Source organism: Protopterus annectens, chromosome 17.part0 (genome assembly GCF_019279795.1).
Source record: "Protopterus annectens isolate FY-2018-M chromosome 17.part0, PAN1.0, whole genome shotgun sequence".
Lineage (NCBI taxonomy): Eukaryota > Metazoa > Chordata > Ceratodontiformes > Protopteridae > Protopterus > Protopterus annectens.
Window position 1 is genome coordinate 540,438,682 of NC_056751.1, and position 24,071 is coordinate 540,462,752.

General features: G+C 39.3%; 1 long non-coding RNA gene across 1 annotated transcript in view; it reads right to left on the reverse strand.

Annotated features, from left to right (window-relative positions):
* LOC122791589 overlaps positions 1-24,071 on the reverse strand; it is a 156,081-nt gene that overhangs the window by 53,243 nt on the left and 78,767 nt on the right. The window contains exons 2-3 of the long non-coding RNA XR_006363172.1: positions 19,549-19,578; positions 11,392-11,433 (exon numbers count right to left, since the gene is read on the reverse strand). This is a non-coding gene — a long non-coding RNA (uncharacterized LOC122791589). The remainder of the gene's footprint in view (positions 1-11,391; positions 11,434-19,548; positions 19,579-24,071) is intronic.

Genomic DNA, 24,071 nt, shown 5'->3' on the forward strand with positions numbered 1-24,071 from the left:
CCACCCGATCAGGGAGGCATCCGTTGTCAGAGTAGCAACCGGAGGAGGTGGAACAAATGGTCTTCCGACAGGAGCTGGGGAAGACATCCACCACATGAGATGCTTTTGCGCTGATCATAATGGTGTGAGACATTGGAAGTTCCTGGTATGACCATTGAGTAAAAAGCATCCACTGAAGGATCCGCATGTGGTATCTGGCCAATGGAAGGAGAGGTATGGCTGCCATGATTCCCAACACCTTTAGAACTAACCTGGCTTTGACTCTGTTGTTGTTGAGAAGAAGTGACACCAATTTGTGAATGTCTGATATCCTTTGGTTCGTTAGCCTTGCAGACATGTTTATAGTATCTAGATTTGCGCCTATGTAGGTAATAGTCAAAACAGACTTAATTTATTGAAATACCCAGTTTTTGACAAGCGAAAAGTATAATCTCTGGCCATCAGAAGGAGATGCTTGGTGGGAGCTGTGAGAAGCCAGTCGTCCAAATATGGAAACACCTGGAATCCTTGTCGTCTCAGGTGAGAAGCTACCACTGCCATGCATTTGGTAAACACCGGGGGCAGTGGTGAGACCAAAGGGCAGGGCCCTGAACTGAAATGACTGGTTCCCAGCCTGAAGTGGAGGAATCTTCTGGGCGGCATCGAAGGTCTATAGAGCACATCCAGTTTCCTTTGCCCAAAAGGGGAAGAATGGATTGCAGCGTGACCATCGAAATCTTGTTTTCTTGACTGATTTGTTCAAGACACTGAGATCCAAAATCGGTCTCCAGTCCCCTGTTTTCTTTGGAACTAAAAGAACCTTGAGTAGATTATCCTTGTTGGTCTGCTGGCACTGACTGAATTGCTCTTTTGCAAGCAGCTTTGAAATTTCCAAAGCTGCTATATCCCTTTGACGGGTGGAACATCTGGAAGGGATTTTTGACTGATTGGAAAAGCGAAGAAAGGGATAGAAGAGCCCTTCGGAAATGATGGACTGTACCCATTTGTCTTGAGTAAGGAATAACCAGCTTCCTGGATACAGTGACAATCTTCCCCGACTGCCTCCGAAGATGGGCAGTCTCAGGGATGCTGAAAAGGCTTGTCAGGAAAGGCGGACCCCTACCATTGTTATTCCCACCTCTGCCTTTGGTCCCTTGAGATTGTTTACGAACCACATCTTCCCACCCTTCTGGCCTTGGGTAAGGGTAGAAAGAAGAGAAAGAAAACGGACTCCGGGGGCAGAAGGGTCTTGCCATCAGTCTCCTAGTCAGAGTTTCTTTCACTTGAGGACCAAGAGATGATCCATCAACCTTGATCAACATGGTAAATGTCGGGAGGAGACATCCCGCTTCCGTACCTATCCATGGACCTAGATTCCTTGTTAGGTGGATGGACAGGCACTGAAGGATCAGCCAGTTCCTTCTTTGTGGCAGCAGCTACCACCATAGTATCCACAGAAACTCCTTTTGATAAAAACTGCTTGTCTGATGGAGCTGTGATGAATTTAGAGGGTCTCCTGGGAGTGGGGTCCACTGAATCAGGAGCCGTCCATGCCTTCTTAGCAACCACCTGCATGAGGGGGGTCAAAGGGGGGGGACACCCAGGAGGTGGCAGGACGAGAGCCAAACGCCTCAAGATACACAGATTCGTCCTCCGAAGGGTTGAGGGCTGGCCAATTTCCCCTCTGTTTCAGGATCTCCAAAATGTCTGCAAATGAGACATCTTCAGAAGGGGAACGGGGGGAACCCTCAGAATCATCTAGATCTGTGTCTGACGTGATAGACTCAGGTGAGTCAATGTGTTTCCTCTTGCACTTCCTCTTCCGAGGGGGCTCTTCTGCCAAATCAGGAGAGGCCTCGGAAGATGAAAATCCCACAGGGGCTCCTGAGGAGCTGGCTCTCTGAGGCAGCATAGAGGGAGCCGACTGTGGAGTAGAGCCAGGCTCTCTAACACCTCCGCATGACCTCGAATGCACCCCTGTCAGACAGAGCCAGAGGTCCCCGGCCAAGCGAGCTAAGAACCCCCGACAGTGATGGCTCGAGGTTCCTCCATGGAGCGGCAGCGCGGCGCCCGAGACGAGAGAGGGGGTCGGGAGGGAGAGTCGCACTCACACCTCGAACCCGACGAAGTCCGCCACCGATCTCCAAAGAAGAAGACAATTGTAACTCAAAAGAGTGAAGGAGGAAAGAGTTGATGGACGGGGCAGGCACCGACTGATGAGTCGGGCTCTGAAGCATCTGGGCTAGTGCCTTACTTAGTAGTCGACTCACTACCCTCTGAAGGTCATGATCGGACAGCCTCGACCTGAATGAGATTTTTGGCCGGCTCAGCAGCAGGGAGATCCTGGGCGAATGAACGGAGCTAGAGATGGTGACCTAGACCTAGAGAGTTCAGACAGACAGAGTCCTGAATGAGAAGGCGGGAGCTAAGAGATGTGACCTAGACCTCGATAAAGGCAAAGGTTGAGCAACCTGAGAAGGAAGCGGCGGGTCGACCTCGAGAGGCGGGATGGCTTCCCTGTTGAAACTGACCTAATCCTGGAACGGGGAATCCTCAATACTCCTCTCAGAATTGTTTTTTTTTTTTCCTGCAGGACTGGGGCTGAAGCCATGGCACACACACACAGAGTCCTCTGCAGGTAAAACCCCCCACACAAGACACAAGAAGTGTGTGGCGTCTGTCAGGACATTTTCTGAGCTTCTTTAGACATTTCCTAACTGACAGGTGTACACAAACACACAAACACACAAGTTATACCCTGTCAGGAAAAATAATAAATTTAGTAGTGATACTAGAATTTAAAGTACAAAAAAAAAAAAGTAAAAACAAAAACACAACACTCCACTAGGGAAGGGGAAGCCAGGGGGGCCCAAAAGAACCAAAAGGTTCTTTGTTTTGTAATCTACACTAACTAAGAAGAAATTTACTTAAAAGGGTTAGTAACTTTTTAGAAGAAAAAAAAAACTCAACACAGAACCGGGTAGAGCCAACAACCTCGAAGCTGTGCGCAAAGCGAGAGATCTGGTAACTCCTCGCCTAGCATTGTGGGATATAAGGGTGGAACCAACTCGAGCTTTTAGAGGAACCCATCCAGCAAGAATGAAGGCGAGATAGACAACTTAACATCAGGCATTATATTATGCCATTATTTAAGAAAAGTAATAGTTTCTTTTCTTAAATAATGTCATGGTATAATAGCAATAACCCACTTCTGGGTGTGGGTAATGCTAAATTTACCCACTGTTGGCTTTGTTTGGTCCCTCGGGCTTCCCCCATACTATGAATTCTGGAAAAAAATTATAAACATGCAGTACTTTGAATAAATAGGACAAATTTATAGAATCAAATGCTTTATCTATATCAAGACTTAAAGATAATTCATTCTTTTTATTAGTAATGCTTAATACAGAAAAACCTTATATTATTATTTTTATGCACTTTCCTGTTATTAATGAATCCTGCTTGATCTTCATGTATAAGCTCGGAGATTATGGTATTCAGTCTTTTGGCCAGAATAGACATAATTATCTTGTAGTCTATATTCAAGAGAGATATTGGTCTACAAAATGAACACAATGTGGAATCTTTGTTGGGTTTTAAAATGGGAGAAACTAAGGAATATTTCCATGAAGGTGGTATACTGGATGTAGTTTTAACTTCACGGAAAGTGGAAATAAGTATTTTAAGTTAACTATCAGGAAGAACTTTATATAACTTGGGGATTATTACATCTAGTCCTGGTGCTTTGTTGGTCTTTAGATTTTTAATTTGGTCTTTTAATTCTTTAAAGGTGACAGATTTGACTATTTTACTAATTTGCTCTTTTGATAATATTTTGAATGTTTTTTTTAGAAAGCTCTCAATAACCATGGTGTTGCTTATATTCGGCTTAGAACTATTAATACTCTCATAGTGCGTTTTGAAACAATTTAGTATGCAATTTAAATATGAGGCTTTGATTGATGTATTATATCTATATATAATTTCTTTGATGTGATTTTATTAATTTAGATACTTCAATCTGACTGCTATTTTTTGTAAACTTTTAGGGTTTAATGAGTATGTAGTCTGATTTTTTTCTAGATTAATAGAGATTTTATGTTGGAGGTTATCTTAGTAGTCTTTATTTTTTTAATGTTAGTGCAGTTTTATCACTTAGTTTGTGATTTAGTTTTAGCTAATCAATTTCTTCTTGTATATCAGTTTCTTATCCCGTTCCTTTTTTTGGATAAGAACCCGTTTTTAACTTTACCATAACGAACACCTTTTAATGTATCCCACAAGATCATGTCTGAGACCTCATTATTATTATTTAATTGCATGAAATTAAATTCCCTTAAAAAACATTCTTGAAGGATGTTTACTTTAATTATGTATGCCGGGATTCTTTAGCAAAAGTTCAGATTGTTGGGGCTAAAAGATATTTTAATATTAACAACATTATTATCTGAAAAAGGGCACAAAGCAATCAATATATTATCTGCTTTAGATAGTAAAGAACTGCCTACGAAAACTTTATCTATATTTGTCTGAGTACCAAATCTATAGGAGTAGTGGTTGAATTTTAATGAAGGTGATTTTATTTCAAATAAGTCCTTCAAGTTTCTTGTAATTATATAACTGCTTAAATGCTTAGCTATTGAAAATATTTTAAAATATTTAGTGTTTGTGATATAATTATGAGATAGCATACAATTAAACTCACTGGTTAATGTTACTAGCCGCAACCCCAGAGTGTAGGGTCATAATATCTAAATATTTCTTTACAGTTTTTGTGCCAATGCCAGTGTATACATTTTTTTCCAAGTTTTAGTACTACTATCCCAAGCATATCATCATCTGAATATGAATCTATAATCTCAAGTATACCTAAAGTTTTTTTTTTCCCATAGAACAAGAATACCACTTCCTTTATATTTAAAAATTGAGCTAGCCAATACAGAATAGTCTTTTAACAATCTATTTAAGCCTTTTGACAGTAAGTGGGTTTCTTGGAACAAATATAAGTCAGCCTTATGCAAGGATAAATACTTATTTATGTTACTTCGCTTCATAGGGTTATTTAATCCATTAACATTTAAGAAGAGATACTTGTATACTGTTATTAATTAAAATGAGTTGTGTTAATGACATTCTATAGTATTGTTCTGTGCAGATTCTAGTGAAAATCATAATGGCAATTGCTATGCACAACAGAATGCTAGTTAACTTAGATACAATGACCACAGTTCACAAATCTTCAGCATGGAATACATTATTTTTGATATGCTATGTTTCCCATACAAGCCACCAACCAACCTATGATATCTACTAGCTAATTTCTGCAACTGCAATCAGAAAAAAATACTGAGGAAATGTGTTAAATTAGATATGAAAAAAGGGAAGATACTAATTAGTAAATCAACTCAGAATATACGATGTAATAATTAATAACCTATAATTGTGCTAGCCTCTATTATTATTGATTCCTAGTGAAAAAGCTAAACAACAGATAATATAACATAGCTTAAGTGAACAGCATGTTTTCAGCTTAAAGAAGTGTAGCAGTGTAACACAGAAAGCTTTCCCTCTTTACTGTTAAAAGTAAACAGGAAGCTGCAACCTTTTAAAAATTAAATGCAAGTATTAAATCATTACTTTTATAAAAAAATGCTTACTTCTATTTTAATTTCAAGCAAAATGAAGGTTGTAAATAAAAAAAAATTAACAAGTCCATTTTTTAAATCTGTTTTTTCTTCTTTGTTAAACATGCAGTTTAGAGTTCAAAGGTCCCAGTTTGCTTCATGGATTCACTCATAACACCCAGAAGCTCAAGCAGACTTCAAAATGCTTAAAAAAAAAACCCTTCAAAACTAAGTCAGGGGAAATTTAGACTGTAAGAAGAAAGCATTTAAACTAGGAAATCATGCTGATGTATTATACAGGCCACAAGTGAACCAAAAAAACATCGTTCAACACTTTTTCACCTCTAAAGTTTGAAAACAGTTAAAGACAATGTACATGGCTCTATACATTAAAATATTAATCCCCATTAAGAGAAAAGCACTTCAACACCACTAATAACAAAATAGCATTTGAAAGAGAGAAGGATAATATTTTATATAATAAAAGCACAGCATTTAAAAATCTCTCAATCTCTCTTTAGTATCATACACAGCATTTTAACACATATTTCTGTACAAATTTTATTTCTTACTTGTATCATACACAGCATTTTACTATATACTGCTGTACAAATATTTGGAGGGAGTACAGGGTGTCTGTGTTAATGTGGATGGCTGTATTGCTTAAGTATTATGATTTACTGTATTCAAAATGCAATATTTTACAGTATACAATTGCCTCATGTACACAGACAACCCTCTCCTCCTCCCACAAAACACAAATACATGCGAGAGATGCAACTATACGGCCAAACTGGAGGCTGAGCTCACACAACATAGGACTGGCAAGACCAGACAGGAGGAGAAGGTTACCACACACACTATAGACCCAGTCTCACATAGTACCATCACAACCTCAAATCATACACATAAACACACAAAGACATACTCAGAGGCTCTGATCAAAAATCTACCAAAACAGCAGAGGCCACCAAAGCAGACACCCAAACAACTACCACCTCAGAACACAACACCTGCAACACATAGACCTCACAGTCAGAGTGTCAAACAGTCACAGCCCTTAAGGCCAAACACAATGCCAGACACACTAGTCATTGGTGACTCCATAGTCAGACACACTGACGTCCCGCTCACCAGACTGAGTAAGGAGAGGGTTACAGTAAGCTGCCTGTCGGGCGCTAGAATCCGCCACATAACGCAAGCACTCAGGCCTCTCAACAGCAGGTACAAATACGACTCAGTCATTGTCCACGCTGGTTTTAACGACCTGAGACGTACCTCCTTGGACTACATGAAAAGAGACATTGAGGAGCTCTCTGATTATGTAGCCCAGGCAGGTATGACCCTGACCTTGAGCAGTATCCTACCTTCACCAAGAATGATGCCACAATACAGAGATAAGATGATCAGCTTTAACAATTGGCTTAAACTCTGGTGTCATTCAAAGGGGATCCAATGTCTGTCTGCCTGGGATGACATGCTGGACAAGCCACGCTGCTTCGCAAGGGACGGCTTGCACCTGTCACCCCTGGGATTCCGGATATTGGCAAAGGCTCTTCCCACCCCATAGTGCCTTTTTAGGCAAGGCTCAAATTCTAAACCTACCACCCTAGAACACAAAAATGGAAAAAACTAAGGGTAATGCTGCTCAATGCCAGAAGTCTCAATCTCAAAATGCACACACTCGAGGCCCTTCTCAGTATGGAGAACATCGATGTCTGTGCTGTGACAGAAACCTGGTTCAAGGCTCCTGAGAGCACCCCAGCACTATCAGGTTTTACCTCATACCATGCGTTCCGGCCCCAAAATCTGGACAATACCAAGAAAGGAGGGGGGGGTATCCATATTCATCAAGGACACCCACACCTCAAGATTGGTGGCAACGCACGATGCATTGGAGACCATCCAGGTGCAATTAACCATAGGCAAGACTGCTCTGCAAATTGTAGCATGTTACAGGCCACCCTCACAAACTCAGGAACCTCACATGGCTTTCCTGAAAACACTGGAGGGGATAAATGTATCTCCAAACACCATCATCCTAGGTGACTTCAATTACCCTAATATAGACTGGGAACACTACTCAAGCCCAAACACCCTAGCCCAAAAGTTCCTGGAATTCATAAACTCAAACGCCATGGAACAACTGGTCACCATCCCCACAAGAGGAGAAAACATACTTGATCTCATCATCACGAACATGGGAGCACAATGTTCAACACCGGAAGTATACCCCTCACTGGTGAGATCAGATCACAAACTAATCTCGCTGGAGGTCCTCATCCCACCCCCACCTGAAATAAAAAAAACACAGTAAAGAACTTCTCGAAAGCCGACTTCACACTTCTAAAGACTAGTGTGGTCTCCTTTAAGGCCCCTGAGCTGGCGGAAAACAGTACCCAAGCCGCTGAATCACTTACAAATGCCTTCTACCAGCACCTACAGGACTGCATGGTTAAGGCAATCCCAAGCAAAACAAAGACTCTTTGTACCAAAGGCAAGCGTCCAGTCTGGTGGACCCCAGCCATAAACAAACTCTACAACAAAAGGAGGAAGCTACTACAAGATAGAGCAAAATCCTTAAAAGGTAAGACACCTTTGATCACTACAAGTAAAAAACTAAGAGCTCTCATAAAATCATCCAAAGCAAACTTTGAGAGAAAAATAGCTAAAGACTCAAAAGACAATCATAAGGCCTTCTTTAGCTATGTTAGAAACCTGGGAGGAAACTCCCAGATATTCTCAGAACTAGTTCAAAATGATGTGAAGATTACTGATCCTACAGACATTGCCAACATACTGGCTGACAGGTTCAGTGCAAACTTCTCCCCTCCCCAAAGGAGAGATATCTATACCAAACGATTGCAGCCCCCCAAACATCTCTAACGCCCAAGTGAGAACTGCTCTCTCCAAAGCAAAAAACACAGCATCCATGGGACCTGATGGTGTCCCCGGCTGTGTGCTCCACGAACTCAACTAGGAATTAAACCCACAGCTAGGACAGCTGTTTAATCATGGTCTCACCTCTGGATACATACCCAGGGAGTGGCGCACTGCGACAGTGGTCCCACTTCATAAAGGCGGTGCCTCCACCGACCCTGGAAATTACCGGCCCATTAGCTTGACAAGCCTTATCTGCAAAGCCATGGAGAGGATCATAATGGATCTCATAAATAAAGACATAGGGAATTTGCAGACTTTGGATCCAACCCAGTTTGGCTTTGTCAAAGGCAGATCATGCCTTTTAAACTTGGTTGACTTTTTTGAAACAGTCACCAAAGCCATTGATGAGGGAAAGGCAGTCCATACAGCCTACCTCGATCTGGCGAAAGCTTTCGATACAATACCCCACTCGGGTATCATTGAAAAACTCATCAGCTTAAATGTTAACCCATACATCACAAGATGGGTTGCAAACTGGCTAAGTGACAGAACCCACAGGGTCAGAGTTGCTGGCGCCATGTCAGACTCTAAGCCTGTCACAAGTGGTGTCCCACAGGGCTCAGTCCTGGGCCCACTCTTGTTTGGCATCTACTTCTCCGAAGTACAAGCAAACACAGGAGGGTTATGGCTGACAAAGTTTGCAGATGACTGCAAACTGGGCCATAGTCGAAAACACATCTGACACAGATATCCTTCAGAAGGGTCTCACAGAAATGGATAACTGGTGCCAGAGCCATGGCCTAAAGTTAAATGCCAAAAAATGCATAGTCATACCCTTCGGGAAAAACAAGGTTACCCCTAGCTACCATATAGGTGGCAATCCACTGAGCACAGAAGTAGTTATTAGGGACCTGGGGACCCAGGTTGACAGTAGCCTGTCATTCGACACCCATGTAGCTAAAGTAGTTAGGAAGACCTTCTACATTGCCCACCTTATCATGAAGGGATTCACATCTAGATCAAGGGAGGTCATAGTTTCCCTATACTCATCACTCATCAGACCAATGATTGAGTACAATGCCCCATTCGGAATGTATCTGACCCGACACTTGCAGCAGCTGGAGAGGCCACAAAAGTTCCTCACCAAAAGGATAAAGGGTCTCAAAAATCTGTCCTATGCTGCCCGACTGAAAGAACTTCAGCTCTATTCAGTCGCTTACCGCTTGCTCAGAGGTTACCTGTGCCTGACATACAAGGCCATGTCAAACCCAGATTTGATGAATATGCCTCACCTCAATAAATCTAGATCCGTCAGAGCCACAAGGGCGGGAGACTTAAACCTCGACACGGCTATTAATAGGACGTGCTGGAGGGATAGATTCATCACCCAAAGACTCCCTATGCTGTGGAACAAAATCCCGGTATATGTGAGGCAGAGCACCTCGCTGGCCTTGTTCAAGAGAAATCTTGACCAATGGATGGGAGATCGCAGATATACCCCAGGGATTACCTCAGTGTCACTGCTCGACAGAGGCACAGCAAAATAATGGGTATAGTTCCCCATACTAAAGGGGTGGCGTAAGCCACAAAACTATGGGCTAGGCTTGTAAATGCCCTCGGGCAGATAGCCTAGTATAAACCTATGAACCTATGAACCTATAATACAACTCACAGATTATTTATCTTGGGTTTCTTATTTTCTTTGAATGACCAGTCATTTTTTGATGCTTGCCTCTAAGTTGATGCTGGAATCCATTTCTTCAATGAATTTATTAAGTTTTTTTTCCTAAACAAAAATGGTAGGTTCTTACAAAGTATCACATGGGCATTTCCCCCTTCTGTATTAAAAAGTCTTAATTTGGCCAGGAAGATCAAGTGAGTTTTGATGCCAGAATAAAAAAGCAGAGATTTTAAATGGGGAATGCAGGCTTTTCTTTTTGATACTATAATAGAAGAATAATCATTATGAAAGCTGCTTTGTGAGTCTCCTAATTTTAGAGGTGAAAACCACCAGGCAGTTTTCAGCACATGGTCTTTATCTTGACTAGAAAAAATGCAATGATGGATCTTGGATGGATACATTTCCTAAGTTTGTTTCTACAGATTGTAGCCAATGAACTGTGTGCTCTTTCTATACTGAAAGATAGAGCTTCTAGGAGATTTAATATTTTAGGAATCCATGAAGATAGAAAGTTCACCACATTTTCACCATCCATTTCTAAGGGGACCCCACAGATTCTGAAGTTGCTTCTTCTGGCTCTATTTTCCAGATCATCTATTTTCTTAATAAGTTTATTTTGTTGTAGTAAAAATTCAATATTTTGTTCTCTCTCAGATAATCTGGAGTCAATATCAGAGGCAGAATTTTCTATTGTTGTTATCTGGATTTTCTGTTGTTTCAGAACATCATTTATTAGTTCAATTTGTTTGGCACAGTCTTCTTCTAATTTGTCCACATTATAATCCAGTTTTGTCTGTTTTGAGAACCAGGTCTTGAATATTTGAAAGGCTAGACTGCAACGTTTTCTTCATTGCAGTGCCTTGTTCAGCAGTCTTAGAATAATTAATTTTCCTTCAGAGATCTTCCCCTTATTTCTTTCCTCTTGAAATTTGACAGGATTATATAGGAAATATCACTTAATTGTTACACCAAAATGATCCCAATAGTTTCCATTTTTTAGATTCAAAACTTTTAATTGACAATTTATAAAAGTAACAAACAAATGCTGTCAAGAATAATGAAATGAAGCAGAGCAGACATTGTATGCTGCTTTCAGCTGGCCATGCTGGCCACTCCCTCTGAGCTGATTATTCTGATTTTTTTTTTTAATAACAGAACATTTAGGCACTGCAGTACTATCCTATTTAAAATTAAAAAGATTTACTGAATAAATGTCCTACTTACTTTCAGAAGTATATGTTTCATATGATGGCATATATGCTGCAGCTGCAGGAGAATAAAAATAAACAATATTCATAAATGAATTTTATACGTCATTACCTTATGCCAAAACTTAAGAAGAAAAAAGCAGAGATACTTTTGCTTAGCAATATTAACTTTAATATAAACTAGTACTTGACAGCTTTTGGTACCATAAAATTATGTACAGTTCTATCAATAACAATGAGATCTGCTACCTCTGTAGCACACAGGGATAAATAGCTAGGCTCATAGGTATGTACTAGGCTAACGGGCCTGCAGCCTTTACAAGCCTAGCCGTAAGAAGTGTCCTGGCATTGTGCCGCCCGATGTTAGTTCCTAGTGCCTCTATCAAGCAGCGCCACTGGAGTGATTCCCCGGGGTGAACTTTCTATTTTCCATTCACTCAAGAGTTCTCGTGAAGAAGGCCAGTGATGTGCTCTGCTTGACATGTATGGGAAGTCTATTCCAGATCATGGGCAGTCTCTGGGTTATGAACCTGTCCCTCCAGCATGTTCTGCTGATTATGGTAATGAGGTTGAGGTCTCTGGAGTGTGTGGTGTGGAGGAATTGGGATTTCTTTAAATGTAGCATTTCTGAGCTGGGTCAGACATGGCTTTGTAAGTCAAGCAGAGATTGCCTCCTAGTAAACGATATGAGACAGAGAATAGCTGGAGTTTTTTGACTCTGTCACTGTAGGACATGTGTTTAAAGCCTATGATCCTCTTTGTGAGGTACTTTTGTGGCCTCTCCAGCTGTTGGCAGGTGACTAGTGAGGTACATGCCAAATGGGGCATTATACTCTATGATTGGTCTAATGAGGGAAGAGTAGAGAGAAATGATGACCGCTTTTTTCCTGGATGCAAAACCATTGGTAATGATATGTGCCACATAGAAGGGCTTTCTGACCACAGTGGCAATGTGATGGTCGAAGGAGAGGTTGCTGTCGTCCCCAGATCTCTTATAACGCCTCGAGTGTTTATTGGGTTCCCATCGATGTGGTAATTAGTGGGAACGGAGTTTTTTCCCAAAGGGGATGACATTTTTTTGTATTAAGGTTAAGGCCATTGGTTCGACACCAGTCATTGGTCTCAGTGAGGCCTTTCTATACGATGTCTGCATCACTAGGGGAGTTAATAATGGCTCCCAGTTTGCAGTCATTTATCAACTTGGTCAGCCAGAGTCCCTCTCTGTTGGCCTGGACTTCTGAGAAGTAGATGCCAAACAGGAGAGGATCCAAGCCTGATTCCTGTCGGACTCCACTCATGACTGGTCGACAGTCTAACTTGAGTCCGCTACTTTCACACTGTGGGTTCTTTCTGTGAAATAATTTTTCAACCCACCTAATGATATAGGGGTCGATGCCTAGTTTGGTGGGTTTATCAATAATTCCTGAGTGAAGAATGGTATCAAAGGCCTTTGTCATATCAAGGTAGGCTGTATGAACTTGCCTTACCATCATCCACAGATATGGTGACTGAGCCAAAGAAGTCAACCCGGTTGAACAGGCATGATCTACCTTTCACAAAACCAAATTGCATGGGATCTAGAGTTTGGATATTCCTGGTGTTCTTGTTAATTAGGTCCATGACAATGACGTGCTCCATAGCCTTATATATTAGACTCATCAGGCTAATGGAATGATAATTTCCAGGGTCTGTAGTCGCTCTTCCTTTAAGGAGACGAATGACTGTAGTAGTCAGCCATTCGGTAGGGGCAAAGCCTGAAGTATGGCTATGATTGAACAGGGCACATAGATGTAATTCATATAAAGCACAGCCAGGGATTTTGTCAGGTGCCATGGAAGCTGTATTTTTGGCCTTGGACAATGCAGCTTTAACCTGTGCTGCAGTAATGCTGGGTGCCTGGCATTCTTCCGGTATTGAAATTGGTACTTTGGGGGGGGGGGGGTAAAGTTGGCACTGAACCTGTCAACAAGTATGTTGGCAATATCTGTTGGCTCTGTATAGGAGGTAACATTGTGCAGTAACTCAGAGCAAATCTGGGTATTGCTGTGGAGATTCTTGATATAACTATAGAAGGTGTTGTGGTTGTTTTTAGTGTCTGCCACAATTCTGCCTTCATAGCTGTTTTTGGAGGTTTTGATGAGGGATCTCAACTTTTTGTTGAGGCTAATAAGGGAATTTTTCCAGTCTTGGGACTTCACCTTTTTCTGCAACAGTTTCTTCCTTCTGTTGTAGAGTTTATTAATGGCAAGGGACCACCAGATTGACTTCCTTTTCTTGGAGGAGAGCATCTTGGTTCTGTTGGGTATGGCTAGTTCCATGTATTTATGTATGTTTGTACAGTGCATTGGTGCATGATCCGGTAGTCATGCATCTATTTTCCATTGGCATGGGTGCTGTGAAGTTAGCCACCTCTGTTTTTAGGAGTCCAAAGTCAGCTTTGGAGAAGTTTTTCATGGTGGATACCTTTGTGGGTGGTGTGGGTGAGGTGTGGATTTCCATGGTGATTAGTTTGTGGTTGGATCTAACCAGGGAGGAATTGACTACTGGTGTAGAGCAATGGTTGCCCATGTTAGGAATAACCAGGTCAAGGATGTTGCTTCCTCTAGTGCAGGTAAGAATGAGCTGGTCCAGAGCATTGGAAGTGATGCATTCCAGGAAGCGTTGGGCTAGTGCATTGGTGCATGAGTGGTTTTACCAGTTGATGGAGGGATTGTGGAAATCACCTAGTATGAGAGTGTTGGGTTGGATCTTAATAGTTTGCAGGGTGCTTAGGAATGTGGAGCGAGAGTCTTGGGACATGGTTGGGGACCTATAGCAGGCTACGACCTGAATCGCCATCTTACCCAATGTTAGTTGCACCTGGAGTATCTCAGATGCGTTATGCTGGGCTACTAGTCTGGAGATGTGCATATCCTTTATGAATATGGAGACACATTCTGGGACCGAAAGGTGTGGAATGAGTTATAGCCTGGTAGAGCAGCGGTGCTTTCTGCTGCTTTAAACCAGGTCTCTGTTACAGCACAAATGTCGATGTTCTTCATTTTGCAGAGTGCTTCAAGTGAGTACATCTTGAGATTTAGACTTCTAGCGTTGAGCAGCATGACCCTCAGATTACATTTATTTATAGCTGTTATGGTGGTAATTTGCTCTTTGGAACACCACCTAAAAAAGGCACTTTAGGGGTGGCAAGAGCCTTAGCCAGTACCCGGAAACCCAGGGATGACAGATGCAGGCCATCTCTGGCAAAGCATCGAGGTCTGTCAATCATGACATCCCAAGCAGACAGATTCTGGATCCCCTTAGAATGACACCAGAAACTTACCCAATTGTTGAAGTCAATTATTTTCTGTTTGTACTGCCATATCATTCTGGGCAATGGTATGATGCTGCTCAGGGCTAGGTCAAACCTGCCTGGGTCACATAATCCGAGAGCTCCACCATGTCTCTTTTCATGTAGTCGAAGGAGGTGCAGTTCAAGTCCTTCACACCCATGTGGACAATGACAGTGTCATACTTGTACTTGTAGAGTGACCTGAGTGCGTGTGTTATGTGTTTATTGTGCTGTCAACATTTTCCCATTCCAAACTATTTGATTTCTCAGTGAGCTTCATTTGCTTGTAAGAAATGCAACTGTTTATTTCTATGTTTATTTTTTTTTGTTTTTCCTTGCTATATATTGTAAGAAAAAAAAGTTATCTATCCATGCAGTATGCTACCTCCTCCTGCTTGTATATATTTTATATGCTGTATTTGATTGTATGTGTAAATACCTTATTGATTGTAACAATGCTTTTTGTAATGGGAGCTTTCTCTCGCCAGATCTCTGCAGTTATCTATCTACACACTATGCTACCTTCTCTTGGTTGTATGTTCTAAATGCTGTATTTGATTGTATATGCAAATACCCTATTGATTGTAAAAATGCTTTACTGGAATTGGAGCTTTTCTACTCGGGTCTCTGTTGAAAAAGGCTACCAGCCCAACCAGACCAACCCTGTTAACAAATGGCAAATAAATAAATGTCGGATTCTGGCACCTGATAGACAGCAGACTGTTACCTTCTCCTTATTCAACCTAGTGAGTGGGACATAAGTGCGCCTCACTATTAAGTCACCTATGATTATTATATTGGACAAGCTGTTTTGCCGTAGGGGCTTAGGTTGAGGGGCACACTGTGTAGGTGAGCTGTGTGTCTTGTGGTTTGTGCTGTGTTGTGGTGGTCAAGTGTGTTTCTGCCTTAGAGGTGAAGGTGAGTACATTGTTTGTGTTTTCATGTGAGGGCTGTGATGGTGGGTGTTCTGGAGGGCTACATGTTCCATATGCTGTGGTGCAGGTGTTGAGCTTCTCCTCTTGACCAGCTATTCCGGTCTTGGCTGGAAAGTGCATGGCTTCTAGTTTGGAGATATAAGCGCATATCTCAAGTCGGAATGTCGGGAGGTAAGAGGAGGGGGTTGTCTGTGTACATGAGGCATTTGCTCCACTGCTTCAGAATGTCCAAGTTCACCAGGTTAATAGGAGAATGCACAGGAAACTGACCTTTAGACATGCCAGGAGGGATGGTCATCATTACTAAGTACTGGAGCTGTTTCCTTATAGGACGTCTAGTGCTGATAGCACTTGTGTGCTACAATAATTGCTACAAAAAGCCTGATGAAGTGCTAATTAAAGTGCAACAGAGAAGAGATCTAGCCATACTTAAGAGAAAAATTCAAAAGCAGACTTTCTGACATCGGTAATATACTTTAAATGCAGTGCAAGCTAGCACATGAGTGTGTAGCAATATTAAAGCAAATACAGTTAAAATAAATGCAGTTAAATGAAAAAAATAAATAAATTAAGTGCAGAAAGCAATATAATCAAAAAATATCAAAACAGAGGCACTTAAAGTCTCATTCTCCTTTTTTTTTTTTTTGCTCTTGTAGGCGGCAGAGCTTAAACAAGCGCAGACCCATGCAAACATGGGCTTTTAAACCAGAAAGTTGAAAGGGATCAGAAAAACTGCCCAAACAGCCAATAAACAATTTCAGAGCCAGAAACCCCTCCTGTTATGAGTCTACCTAGTGCTTACCACTCCCACTGATAAGCTGTAAGGCTTCCATCTAACACAGAAAAAGGTCTGGGGATCTCAAAAACTTACAAAACAGTCCTGGATACAGCAAATCTGTATTTGGACTACTCTAGTAACAGGAATGGCAGAAAAAAGCTTAGAACGTTTTTTTTTTTTTTTTGCAGAAAAAGCTGGATTACCTCAAAAAGGGTTTAAAACTGCAGCTGAAGCTCTGAATGTTGTAGACCTGTATTTAGACTATTCTATTCAATTTTACAGTTAAGAACTCAGAAAAATGTCACAATGAAGCACAGATTAATCACTTGTAGTCAAAAGAATACCACTTGCAGTATGATTCAATAGAGTTAAACAGCAACAACATGCAGTAAAATGCAATTAAACAGTAATGAATTGCAGCAGAGAGCAATGAAATATAGTTAATCAGGAGATTGCTTTGAAACAATAGCTCACAAATCACAACAGTAACAGACAGCACTAATAAATCAGTGATTCAGTAGAATACTGTCCTCAATTTAGTAAGACTACCAACAAGCAGTAATAAATATGGTAAACAGCAAAATGAAGTAGAAAGAGGTACAGTTTTTTTTTAATGACTCTTACATTCCCAGTTCCAACACCAGCTTTGGTACCACAAGAACTAATGAGGATGGGAGAGGAATGTTGAAGCAATGGTCACTCAACTTTCTCATCTGAAAGGATTGGGAGTGCATGTGTGGGATGCAAATTCTACTTTTGATTCTTGGAGAAGACTAAAACTTAGAAAGGCAACTGATTACAAGGGAACAATTCATTTTGAGAGTTTAACATGACTCAGAAGATCAGCTAACAATGGATCACAAAGGCTCATTTTTTGTTCAATCCTTGAAATATGCAGAGAGAAAATATTAAGGTTAAGACAAAATCTTTCTGATGACTGCTTCCCGACATCAGCAGTCTCAATCCCATCATGTGAGCAAAGTGGTTAAAAATGACAGGGCATGGCTATAATAGTGCTGATGAGGGGTTTATATTATTTCAATGAAGTTTCAGAAACTCAAAATTCTTATGGTTGAGATGATATGATTAAGTTTCTGAAAACTCAAAATAAAAAAATAAATGTATGTTTTTGCAGTGGGTAAGCCCCCTGTGCCCTCTACACCCCCGCCAAGTTATATATACCAACACTAAGATCACACTTCAGTGGGGAAAAGGAGAAAATTCTCGATTGCCAATGTACCATGATCTACACAGAACTGCTTCTAAAGGGAATTTACCCTTTTCCCCACTGTAGTCTGATCTAGGAGTTGGTATATATAATCTGCAGGGAGTGCGAGTGCAGGTGGGCTTGCCCACTTTCAGAAACTTACATTTCTTTTTTTTATGTCGAGTTTTCGTACTCCATCATATGGTCTCCACCATATGAAATTTCGAGTTATGAAAACTCGATGAAATGATATAAACCTGCTGAGGAGTTAAAATGAGATTTAAAACTACTGGAAAACTCACTGCATCCCACATTTTTCAAAGTAATTTTAATTTAGTATTGATAATATTTAAAAATTGTATGTATTGATTAATAAACTGAAATTGTACCATTAAATATCTAAGTTTAAGGTTTAACAAACCTAGTATTTATATAATCTATAATAAATTTAAATATTGATACTGTGCAATTACAGACAATTTGTCCTATTATGTTGTAAAGGCCAGGTTGCCAATTATTTTATAGAAAAAGTCCTTAGGGCTGCTTATCTCAGTGGTAGGTAAGGAGAAGTGTAACTTGCATTACCAGAGTATGGTTTGTTGATTGTATGTTAAAGTGGGCTGAGACATGATTATGTTTTAGGTTATGTCTTCAGCTACTCTTCCTGACTACTGAAGAAAAGTTACGCTTTTTGTAGCAATACTGTTTCAATTTGGGTTTTTTCTTCTTCTTTCTCTTTCAGCTTTGTTGGCCATTCTGTTTTTTTCACCATCTTTCTCTCCCACTTGCTTCTTAATTACCTTTCAGTCACATGGAGACAACCACAAAAATACAAAGTCCTATTTTTGTTTATACATTGAGCTCAGCTAGTATGCCATGCTGTTCTTTTGTGGTACAGCATTACCTTTGATGCTTATACAAGAAGTTATTCAGTACCTAAAAAAAACTTAGAAACCAGTACAAAAACAAAAGGCACAGTGACTAAAATTAACAGTTAACAGTTGTGAGATGCAAAGTACAATGTCCATTTAGTGATCCCAGAGGATCTGACCAAGTCTGAGCACTATTGTGCCTCTACTATACAAAAGTTGTACAGTGAAGATAATCATTTAAAATTATTTTACTTTGTAATACTATTTAATTGCATGTCAGCTATGAAATGGCTATAGCTAACCAGGAAGCAGGACCATTTGACCCCAGACGATTAAATCTCGGACGGTTGACCCTAATGCAATTGTATACACTTTCATGTTTAAATTTACATTTATTGTCTATGGGAGTAGCTAGTGGACAAGTTTGACCCCAGACTATTTGACCCCAATTATATAAAAAAAAAATCTTTTTAAAGTTTTATAAATGCATTTTATTGCTTAACATAGCAATCATGATTTTTTCACTGGAATTTATTATTTAATTTTTATATGTAAATGTTAATTTATTTAACATTTTATTTAATTTGCAAATATAATTGAATTAGTAACAATTTTTAACTTAACTTTAAAATCAAAATTATTTAACACTGCAAACATTAATATTACTTTAACATTAATAATATTATTATATGTTTTTCAAATGCAAATGTTTTAAACAGTCATATATCCTCATGACTTTTTTTTTTTTTTTTTTTTGAAGTAATCTTGGATATTTTCTCAGTAACTATTTGGATGCATGAGCCGTATATAACATTTTTTCTTCTTCATGTCAAAATATCTGTGGTTTATTTTTTCTTGCTTTGCCATTTCAATGGGGTAAAACTGTCCGAGGTCAAAACATTCCGTACCCATTAACCATTAATAATATCACTACTGTGAATGTGTATCCTATTTTTTAATAAAAGAAAAAGGATTTAGGTACCATGGAAATATCTGATTTAAAAAATATATATATATCAGCAAGATTCACTGAATAAGTGTAGTACTTACTTTCAGCAGAACGTTTTGCATACAATGTTTCTGTAGGAGAAGAAGAATATGAAAATGTCTATAAATGAAATGTATAAATCATGGCCTTCTCATGTGGAAACTAATGAATAAAGGAAGCTAGTTTTACAGTGCAGTATTGGCTTCCCTGCAGATAAAATAGTTGTGGTTCAACTCACACTGTGATACATTTATTAAGCATTGCACTTTTCATTCCATCTCAGTTATACTTGGAAAGCTTGTTTTTTTTTACTACAGAAAAAAAAGCAAAGGCAAGGCTCCAGTTTCTTCAACCAACTGTTTATTAACACAAGCACTTTCACTAAATGCTTCTTCAGGTGTATCTACATTGTTGCAATAACACCCATGTTATACTATCATCACAAATCACATGACAAAACTATTTAACTATTTAAATAAAATGCTTCTAAGAACATATAAAAAAGTACACATTTAAAAATAAGTACCATCAAATGCAAATTCAGAAAAATATGTACACATACCACATTTAAAAACATCACCTATACAATGGTCTACTTTTTAAAATGGGTCTCATTGGCACATGGTCATTTAAGCCATGTCCTACATCAGCCCTCCACCTCACAATCCAGTATGCCTCTAACTCTTCCGTTCTAGCTCTGATATCACCCCCTCTTATTCTCATAACATCTGCCTAAGACCATAAATTTAAAACTGTCTTTCACTTGTCTCAGACACGTGCTTTGCAAGGGCATTACATATGTTTTTGTTTTTAATATGATATAGATGCTCTCTTATTCTATCTTTGAGTAATCTATTGGTCTTGCCAACATAGACTTTATTACATAACTGGCACGTAGCCAGATATACCACAAGGGGGTTACTACAAGTTGCATTAACGCTCAAATGAAAAACCTCATGAGAATCAGTATGTTCAAATTCTGTTCCTACATCTATATATTCACAATACTGGCATCTCTTACAGGGTTTAGTCCCTCTATCTTTAGAATGCCCTATCTGATCTCTCTGTGTACATAGTCTCCTTTTGAATGACTTTTTGTTCTTAAACGTAAACTGAGGATGTGGGTACAGAAACTTACTCACTTCCCTATCTGTGGTCAAGAGATTCCAGTGAGTATTAATAATATTGGTATATTTTTTACGTCTCTTGAATAACTAACACACATTCTAAGCTTACTATTATTATATATTTTATTAGTCCCAGAGTTTTCACAAGGTTCTGAAAAATAGGGCTTTGTTCTCGTACCCCTTAATTGTTCTATCTCTATCATATTGCTACGTACTTCATCCTTATTGTATCCCCTTTCCACCAACTCTGTACTTACTACTTCTGCTTGTTGTTTAAAGTCATTCTGTTTAACATTAAGCCTTGACACCCTATACAACTGATTATGTGCGACATTTCTAAACACATACTTGGGATGCATATTATCTTTCCTTAGCAATTTATTGGCATGCCATTCTTTCCTATACATTTTTGTACTTAATTCCCCTTCCTCTCCTCTCACTATACTGACATCCAGGAAATTCATCTCAGAGCAAGACAAAGTCAATGTAAATTTAAGGAATGGTTTTCAATAATTAATCCATTCCACAAAATCCAATAATTGTTCTACTGACCCCTTCCATAACAGGAAGAGGTCACCAACAAACCTTCGAAAAAACAGTATGCGCTGTTTATAGGGACCCTTTTGCACATTCTCTACCTCCCATGCTGACATCACCGCATTCGCACAACTGTTGGCATATGATGTGCCCATTGCAACACCATTGCACTTCCAGTATATTCTGTCCCTAAACATAAAGATGTTATTCTCAAGCACTAGTTTCAATAAGATCTGTATTGGCTGTATCCTTTCTCTCATGTAATTTCCATCTTTCTCTAGTAACTCTGTGACATTATTGATTCCAAGCTCATTTGGGATTACTGTGAAGAGAGAAATTACATCAAGTGTAACCAACAAAGTAAGTTCAGTCATTTCTCCCTTCCTGGAAAACTTCATAAGGCTATCATCTATAAGGCCCAAACTTTCTAAATTTTTAAGTTCACTATGTACTTTATCATTTGTCTCACTTGTAAAGGGGAAATCAATTTTTAGAACTTAGTGTCTTTTAATAAGTCATGCATCTTTGCATCATATTCTCTACTTATAATGACTGTTTGTCCACCTTTATCAGCTGGTCGTATCATAATATTGGAATCCGTCTGGAGGTCTATCAGAGCTTCAAACTCTTTTTTTTTTGTTATATTATGCCATTTTTTCTTATTCTGTTTACTTTTCTCTTCATAATACAACTTGTATACATCTTCTAAACAAAGTTTCTCAAAAGTATTAACAGATTTTAAATGGACTGAATCTAATATTAAATTGTTCATTTATAAGGTGAGTGAAAATAAGAATCCACTGCTTGAAAATACATGTACTGTGGAAGGAACTGATTTTCCTAATATTGACTTTATTGCACTGAAGAGTGACTTATTTTCCATGAAGAAAGATCTATTTAAACTTAAATGTGTGCAGTATGAAAAGTTTCATTTAGAAGTGTGCGTTGCAGAGAAAGTAATACCCCGTGGGTTAAGGGTGTTAAAGATGCCTGCTCAAACGGACTGTGATCCAATGCTTTTAAGTGAATGGCAGTAACTAAACCGGAGCACAAGCTTGGGTTATTTAAAACTGTTGGTTGCTGCAGCAGGCAGGGAAGAGACAATTGTACTAAACCTAATTAGGAAAAAATACGTTGATCTCTACAAAAAATATGGTGCTGAAGTGACTTTAAAACCAGTAAATGACTCGATGGTTAATGCTGCAACCTATGCTAGAAAATTGCTCCAAATTCAGCTAAAGAAACTACAAAGAGATCGTACAGATTTTGCACTTGGCAATGTGTTCACGTGGCCACGAGAGTCCAATACAGCCATGGAACACACTGGCATAGCGAGAACAATGGAAACAGAGGCCTCAGCAAATCAGAGTGTGCAAATAGAGGCAACATCTTATCTGGTGGCTGTTAATGCATAGAAAGAAGAAGAGGGGCAGATTCAAAGTGCAGAGGAAGGGAGAGACAGCTCATTAAATACGTCGGTAACTGGAGCGAGAAAAAAACTTTCTCCACAGTAGTGGAAGTTCATCGTGAAGAGAATGGTAATATCTCCAGACCAGGAAGGCAGAACATGTAAAGTAGCCCCCCTTTTTTTTTACACCCACATGGACAGCTGAATCTGACTTTCCCACTTCTGTCCAGGGAGAGGTCTACAAAAGCAGAGGGGGCAGAGGACAGTACATAAATCAGCAGAGAGGGAGAAGTGTAAAGCGAAACAAGAGGAAATATGTAGAAGAGATGGTGAGTCCATACACAATAAAGAAAGCGTTCTTGAATGTAAAAACTTAGTAGTTAACCTATCATCAAATATGTTAACACAATATGAACTTAATATTTGGGAAAAAGGTTTATCCTTTATCCCCACAGCTAATATGCACATTACAGAGATTGTTTTTGATATTAAAATGTTCACTCACAACTTAATGCTTAAAATTAAATTTGATAATAATGAAAGTGTAGAACCTTTTAATTTTAGGAAGCCCAGTCTTTTTATACCTAAACAAAATTCGTTGGTTAACACTTTTGAGAAATATTATTTATAAGATGTATATAAGTTGTATTATGAAGAGAAAAGTAAACAGAATAAGAAAAAAATGGCATAATAACAAAAAAAGAGTTTGAAGTTCTGATAGACCTCGAGACGGATCCCACTATCATGATATGACCAGCTGATAAAGGTGGACAAATAGTCATTATGAGTAGAGAAGATTATGATGCAAAGATGCATGACTTATTAAAAGACACTAAGTTCAATAAATTGATTTCCCCTTTACAAGTGAGACGAATGATAGAGAAAGTACATAGTGAACTTAAAAATTTAGAAAGTTTGGGCCTTATAGATGATGGCCTTCTTAAGCATTTTATAATACAAAATCCTCTCACTCCTAACATCCAAGGATTACCGAAGTTACATAAATGTAAGGTAAACCCCACTATGAGACCAATCATAGCAGGAAGGGATTGGTGCACAGACTCCATTTCCATATTTCTGGATAAGAATCTTAGGAATTTATTGAGTAAGTCAGAATATATTTTAAGAGATACTGAACATTTTATTAAAGATCTGTATGAGTTTTCCAGGAAGGGAGAAATGACTGAACTTACTTTGTTGGTTACACTTGATGTAATTTCTCTCTTCACAGTAATCCCGAATGGGCATGGAATCAATAATGTCACAGAGTTACTAGAGAAAGATGGAAATTACATGAGAGAAAGGATACAGCCAATACAGATCTTATTGAAACTAGTGCTTGAGAATAACATCTTTTTGTTTAGGGACAGAATATACTGGAAGTGCAATGGTGTTGCAATGGGCACATCATATGCCAACAGTTGTGCGAATGCGGTGATGTCAGCATGGGAGGTAGAGAATGTGCAAAAGGGTCCCTATAAACAGCGCATACTGTTTTTTCAAAGGTTTGTTG